The sequence below is a fragment of the Marmota flaviventris genome, chromosome 10 (genome assembly GCF_047511675.1).
Source record: "Marmota flaviventris isolate mMarFla1 chromosome 10, mMarFla1.hap1, whole genome shotgun sequence".
NCBI lineage: Eukaryota > Metazoa > Chordata > Mammalia > Rodentia > Sciuridae > Marmota > Marmota flaviventris.
Genome location: NC_092507.1, coordinates 109,219,499 through 109,226,382, shown reverse-complemented (window position 1 = coordinate 109,226,382; position 6,884 = coordinate 109,219,499). Strand labels below are relative to the sequence as shown.

Genomic DNA, 6,884 nt, shown 5'->3' with positions numbered 1-6,884 from the left:
CTATACTTTTTGACCACTTTCATAGCCTCCAACATAGAAAGTATTAATTTTCTATCTGGATACTTGTATGGCCAAACAGTATGTTATTCACTATCATGAGATACATTATAAACAATCCTAAAAATTAATTTGAAATGAATTAATCTGACCCACATATTGGAACATAGGGCCTAAATTTTTTTCATTTTTTTTTCTGTTTCAAGTAGTAGCTTTCATTTTTAACCTTTTAAATAATTCTGTGTCCTCTTTTAGAAATGAGATTTTGTTTCCTGTACTTTAATAACACCAGAGAGTTTTGCAGAAAGAGAAAGAAAGATAAAACAGTGCATCAAACCCTGTTCTTCATTGGCCTCTGCCTAAATCCTGCCTGTTTAAGGAGAACATCAACTGCCAGTCCCTTTCGGGAGTTTCTTGGTTTGTGACATCAATTTTTTAATTAATTTCTTCTTTCACTGATGACAGAGAACCAGTGAATGAAATACTGAACGAGATGTCATGGTGGTACAAAGGAAGCATAATAGTACAATGCTGTGGAATCTATAAACTTTTATACTTCTTAACTCAGTATTCCCATAGCACAGCAAGATGGACAATGTAATACCCATCTCTTTTATGTATATATGTATATTTATTTTTTAGTTGGACACAATACCTTTATTTTGTTTATTTATTTTTATGTGGTGCTGAGGATTGAACCCAGGGCCTCACACGTGCCAGGTGAGTGCTCTACCAGTGAGCCACAACCCCAGCCCCCTGTAATACCCACCTTATAAGTTAAGAAACTTTCCAAGATGATGAGTCTTCAATGTGGATCTTACTTCAAATCCAATGGTCTCCCGAAACTAGTTATACTTTTCGTTATCATTTCACAAACTTACTTATTAGGACTAAATGAATACATGTTTTGTCAAATGTTTAGTCCGAATGTTCTATCAAGCACTTTGGTAAGTGGAACTTACGGTCATCACTGCCAGCAAATTCTTTTAGGAGTGTTTCTCAGACCTCTTTGCCATCAGCTAAGACCAGGGACTCCCATTTATTTACTTGATGGCCTCTTTATGGCCACTACAATAATCAAACTCAGTACTCTCATCTTAACTCTCATCTTACACAAACCTTGGTTTGTTGTGTTATTGGAAAGATTATATATGACAGGAAGGTACATAGGCTGTAGCAGAAAGGGATATGGCTCTAGGACTAGACTTTCCTGGTACCAATTGCCATTTGAGTTGCTTATCTCTTTGCTCTTGGGAAAATTTTAATTCAATTTTCTAAGGCTACATTTGCTTATTTGTAAAGTAGGAACTATAATAGTTCCTAATTTATGAAGCAATTTGGGAAATTAAATGGAAAAGTGCATACAGAGCAATTAGCACAGGGGCTAGAATGAATAAATGCCCAACAAATCTTGAGGATAACTGCTCTTTGTACATGCAATTTGTATGTGGAAACAGGTTTCAAAGCAATAGTGTACCAGCACAAAAAGAAACACTTGGGGCTGCTGGTAGAAAACTTGGGAGTTTCTTGCCATTTATTGTTTCCTTCTAAGAAAACAAAAGGAAAGAAGAGACTTCTGTCATTGTAGTCTCTCAGTTTACCCAAAGAATCATAGACCAGCTGAAACAAATTGCGAGGACAGCCAACTCTAAGGTTGTAAGCAAATTGCAATCACTACACAGACCATAGGAAATTCCAAAAATTTTGGAAAAGTACAGACATAAAAGAATCTCATTTGACACTCAAATCCTTGGCTTGGGACAATAACAAAAATGTTCCCAAGGACAGCAGAGACCTTTCTCATTGTTCCACTCAGCATTCCACTCAGGACTTAATGACAGAAGGCGTTGTAGTTGTAATTATTCTCCTCTGGGTCCCACCCCAGCCATCCTCCAGCAGGCTCTCTGCAGCCCTGCCCAATCCCTGCAGAAAGGAAAAGACACATAAGGGGGATGTTTGTGGCCAGACTGTCTCCAATTAGTCAAAATGAGAACAATGATTGGCTTTTCCTCTGGGGCAGCTTGGGGGAAAAAAAAAATCCTTCACTGCTGGGTGGGACAGGGAAAGAATTTTTATCCCGTGGATCAAATTCCTTAAAGGAATCTTTAGGGATGCATAATGATTGTGACCCATTCCACCCAGGTGGTCAGAGCCTCAGAAATTCAGAAGACATATGAGGAAGCAGCCCTAGAAAGAATGATGCACTTCTAAACCACTGCTTCTCAAAGGCCTAGGCATATAAGCATTACCTGTGTGTTTATTCTATTTATTCATTCATTTTTATAATATAAAAGTATTTTGGGTACATTATTGTTATACATGATAGATTCATTATGTCACCTTGGTACATACACATAATTTGATCAATCTTATCCCTTAGTACCTTCCCTTTCTTCCTTCATTTCCTGAAATTTGCTTTCTCTATTGATTTAATTGAAATTAGTATTATTTTATTTAGTGACATATATGTGTATTTACACACAAACAAACACTTATTTTTATTTATTTATTTTTGTGGTGCTGGGGTTTGAACCCAGGGCCTTGTGCATGTGAGGCAAACACTCTACCAACTGAGCTATTCTTAGCCCCACACGCTTATTTTTAAAAGGCACATTCCAGAGTTGAGTCTCATCCCTGAGAAACTGAGTTGGTAAACCTGGAATAGAGCCCCCAAATCTGAAATCTTACCAAGAACCTGTTTCTAAGAATAATTCTGCTCTAGGTGATCTGTACAGTCAAGTTTGAGAAAACTGTCCTGAATGGCTGGTAGGGAATGGCAGCTAAGAAGTCTGAGGCTCAGCTTCAAATGAAGCTAATTTTCTCATTCCTGATCAACAAAATTTTGCTAAGGTAGTAATGACTAACAGCATCAGGATTCAGAAATGATAATCAGATTAAAAATGCAATATCAGACTCAAATTCTAACTCATAAACCCAAGGACTGGAAAAATCATAATTTTCTAAGACTCCCAATTCTCTAAATACCTGTGAGTAAAAAATTAGGATTCTAGGTTGAATAAGCGGGGCAATGTATGTAAATGTGCCTGCAAATTGTAAAATGCTCGATAAATACCTGCTGTGGTGCTTGGTGGGATACTAAAATTCTATGAGTTAAAGCCATAAACTTTCAAATAGCAGAGGTAGAGATTTTAGAGCCATAGATGGGCAAACGAAGGACTATCTTATAGGATCTCCAAATGTGTGTGTTTGTGTGTGTGTGTGTGTGAGCACACCCATATAACTTGCATATAACATGTATATATATAAGCATGTATATACATATATATGATCAAGTCCCCATTTGTGGAACCAGTACTTGAAGGCCCCAGACCCTTCTATGAACTCAACTTACATTTTCCTCTGAAGTCCTTAAATTTCATTGAGTACAACACAATGAGAACAATTCTATGACAACTCAAGTGCTTGGTTTGGTAAATCCATCCCCTGACCAGTGATGGACAATTTTCTAAACCAGCTCAAAAATCTTCTAAGTAAAGGTTGCTAAACCACTGGGGAAAGAAATATCCCCGTTATTGGATCTGGCTCACCCCAAAGGCTATCAGCTCCGGGGAAAGCACTTCAGTGCCCAGTGCTGGGACTCCGAGCTCACAGCAGCTCCTTCTCTGTACCTTGACTCTTAAGGAAATCCAGGCATCCTTTAGCTTAGAGCTTATGTGAAAAGCAGAAAATACAAATGGGAATGAAAATTAGGGGCAGGGAGGGAAATAAGGTAAAGGAAAAGAAACCCAGAAAGAAGAGTCCCCAAGAAACTTCAGTCAAGTACATTTAATAATTTTCACATCTGGTAGGCAAATAGCCAGGAAAGAACCCCCGTGTAGGTGGTGGATCCTGGGGGAATGTCAAGTTGATGAAGCTATCATTCACTAACTCCAGCTTCCGCGCCCCTCACCAGTCTGCTCTCACAAGCTGTTCCTTAGATCAGCAAAGGGTCTCTTCTCTGCAAATGTGCCTTTAAACTAGATCATCAGCAGAGCCAGTGCCTCAGACTTCAGGAGAGCAGGGCTTAAGTCAAAAGGCTGCTCAGGGACAACCACAACTAACAGCAGAAAGCTAAAGGAAATGGATACTTAACCTCCACTCTACCCAGAATATCACACCCCCATCGTGGCCCAAAGGAGGCTCCCAAAAAGAGGGCGAGGCAGGCCCAATGCTCGCTTCCAAGCCTGAGTGCTGGGATTCTGGTTGCTGCTAACAGTTCCATGTATAGACATGCAGGGGAAAGTCTGTGGGGTGGTGAGGGAAGCCCAGAGCAGCTTTCACCTTTATTCGTTGAGTGCCTCAAGGCAATCGGCTTTAACCTCCCTTAATCCACTTTCCTACTCTATTTGCCTCATTCCAATGATACAGAAATGCTGAGAAAATCCAAGCTGAAATTCAGTATGAAGCTGAGCATGGTGGTGCCTTCCTGTAATCCCAGAGGCTTGGGAGGCTGAGGCAGGAGGGTTGCAAGTTCAAAGCCAGCCTCAGCAACTTAGTGAGGCCCTAAGCAACTTAGTGAGACCCTGTCACTAACAATATGAAAATAATGCTAGGGATGTGGCTCAGCGGTTAAGCCCCCCTGGGTTCAATAAAAAAAAAAAAAGACACAGGACAACATACAATTTTAATGATGTCATTTCAAAGTAGAACTTTGAAATAAATTGTCATATGAATTATGTAGAAATTTATCCAATCTACTATCGATGGACATCTTTTTTGTGTCCAGTTATCACAAATAACAATATGTATATTTTTACATGTCTTTTGTAAAATGTATCACATTTCTGTTGAGTATATACATAGGAATTTGGGGATAATGAAAGATGGATGTACCCATCAAAGAATCTTCTAAAAAGGCTATAGCAATTTGCCCGCAGTGTGTGAGGGTTGGACACATCTATGCCAGCAAACTCTATTGTTATCTTTTTTATCTTAGCATTCTGATGGATATGTAATGATAATTTGTTATGACTTTATTTGTAATTCCCTAATTAATAAACATGAGCACCTTTATATATGCTTCTTGAACATTCATGTATAACTAAAAAGAACAAATGAAAAAAGATTTTGAAAAATTCAAATATCCTTCTTCATGAAGTAGCCATTTAAGACCCTAGCCCAATTTTCTATTGAGTTTTTATTTCTTATTGATTGGATGTTTTTATATATTGTATACCTGTAGCAAGTTACATATTACAAGCAGACCCCATTTCTTTGTTAGTTATGTGCATTTTTTTAACCTTTTCCCCCATCTGATCTTGCTTTTCATTACCTTGATGCTATTTTTGATGATTGGAAGTTCTCAAAAAAAAAGTTTATAAGTAGAAAATAACCGAGTTATCCATATTTACCTTTATAGTTGGTGCTGCTGTGTAGTTTTCTAGTTTTATTTTAGCTTTCATGTTCACATTTATTCACACAAACTGGTTCTTCTGTACAGTATAAGGGAGGAGTTAAGAGTTTTCTTTTAAATGACTGAATAATTGATACAGCCCAGTTTTTGAAGAGACCATCATTCCTCACGTACCTAAAGTGCATATGTACATCTCCCTCTTTCTTGACTTTCTAGTCTCTTTCCCTGATTTATTTTTCTACCTCTGTATCAACTCTTGTGTTCTTAATATGTTTATGGTTTTTCTTTTTACCTGGTAGGAAAAACTACTACCCTGTACTTTTGTACTTTTGGTTTTTTTGTTTGCTTATGTGATCTATTTATTTTATTTTTTAATTTTCATTTTTAACTGATACACAAAGATATAAAGCTTGAACATATTAATTGGGTACCATGTAATGTTCAATTCATGTACATGTTGCAGAATGTTTACATCAAGCTAAATATATTGATCACCCTGAAAAAAATCATCATTTCTTTGTTGTAGAAACTTTCAAAATCCTTCCCTCGAGATTTTTAAAATTTATAGTGCATAATTCGTATACATAGTTACTGTACTGTGTAACAGTACCCCAGAGCTTTGTGCTCCTAGCTCTCACTTAGTACCCATTGATCAACTGCTCCCTCTCTGCTGCACTGTTCCTAGCCTCTGGTAGCCACTATTGTAATCTTGACTTCTGTGAATCAGTGTTTTTATATTCCACCAATGCGTGAGGTCATGCAGTATCACTGTCCCTGAATTATTTCAGTCAAAAATGATCTCCAACTCCAACCATGTTATTGCAAATGACAGGATTTCATTCTTTTCATGAAATAATATTCCGTTATGTATAATGGACCACCTTATCCATTCATCAGCTACTAGATACGTAGGTGGTTTCTTAAGTATGCATAGTGCTGAAATGAATATGGGAGTGCAGGTGTCTCTTTGAAACCCTCATTTCATTTTCCTTGGGTATATACCCAGAAGAGGGATTGCTGAATCCTATAGTACTTTTATTTTTAATTTTTTTGAGGAAATCCCATGCTTTTTTCCCTAATGGGCATACTTGTTTGCATTCCCAGAAACAGTGTGCAAGATATCCACATCCTCACTAGCACTTGGTCTCTTTAGTCTCTTTGAGAGTAGCTATTCTTTTTAGCCATTCTACTTCATTCTTAATAAGACAATATGTCATGGTGGTTTTGATTTTTATTTCCCTGATGGTTAGTTATATCAAGTACCTGCTGGCCATTCTCTTTTGAGAAGAGAAATGTCTATTAGTTGTACTTCCCATTTTTAATTGGGATTTTTAATGATTTTACTATTGAATTTTTGAAGTTTTTTTTTTTTTTTTAATATTCTAGATATCAACCCTTGTCAGATGTAGACAAATATTTGTGCCGCCGCGCCGATTCACGCACCCTCTGGTAACGAAAAGTATTCAGTAATAGCCTTTTGCTGCAACCTTTTCCTTGATAATCCTTCCTCCTCTGAACTTTTTTCTTCTTTCTG

The 6,884-nt window shown here is 37.5% G+C and overlaps 1 non-coding gene across 1 annotated transcript; it reads right to left on the bottom strand.

Moving 5' to 3' along the window:
- Positions 1–2,512: 2,512 nt before the first annotated feature.
- Positions 2,513–2,578, bottom strand: Trnav-cac (transfer RNA valine (anticodon CAC)). Its single transcript has one exon. It is a non-coding gene; the product is annotated as a tRNA-Val (tRNA).
- Positions 2,579–6,884: the final 4,306 nt, after the last annotated feature.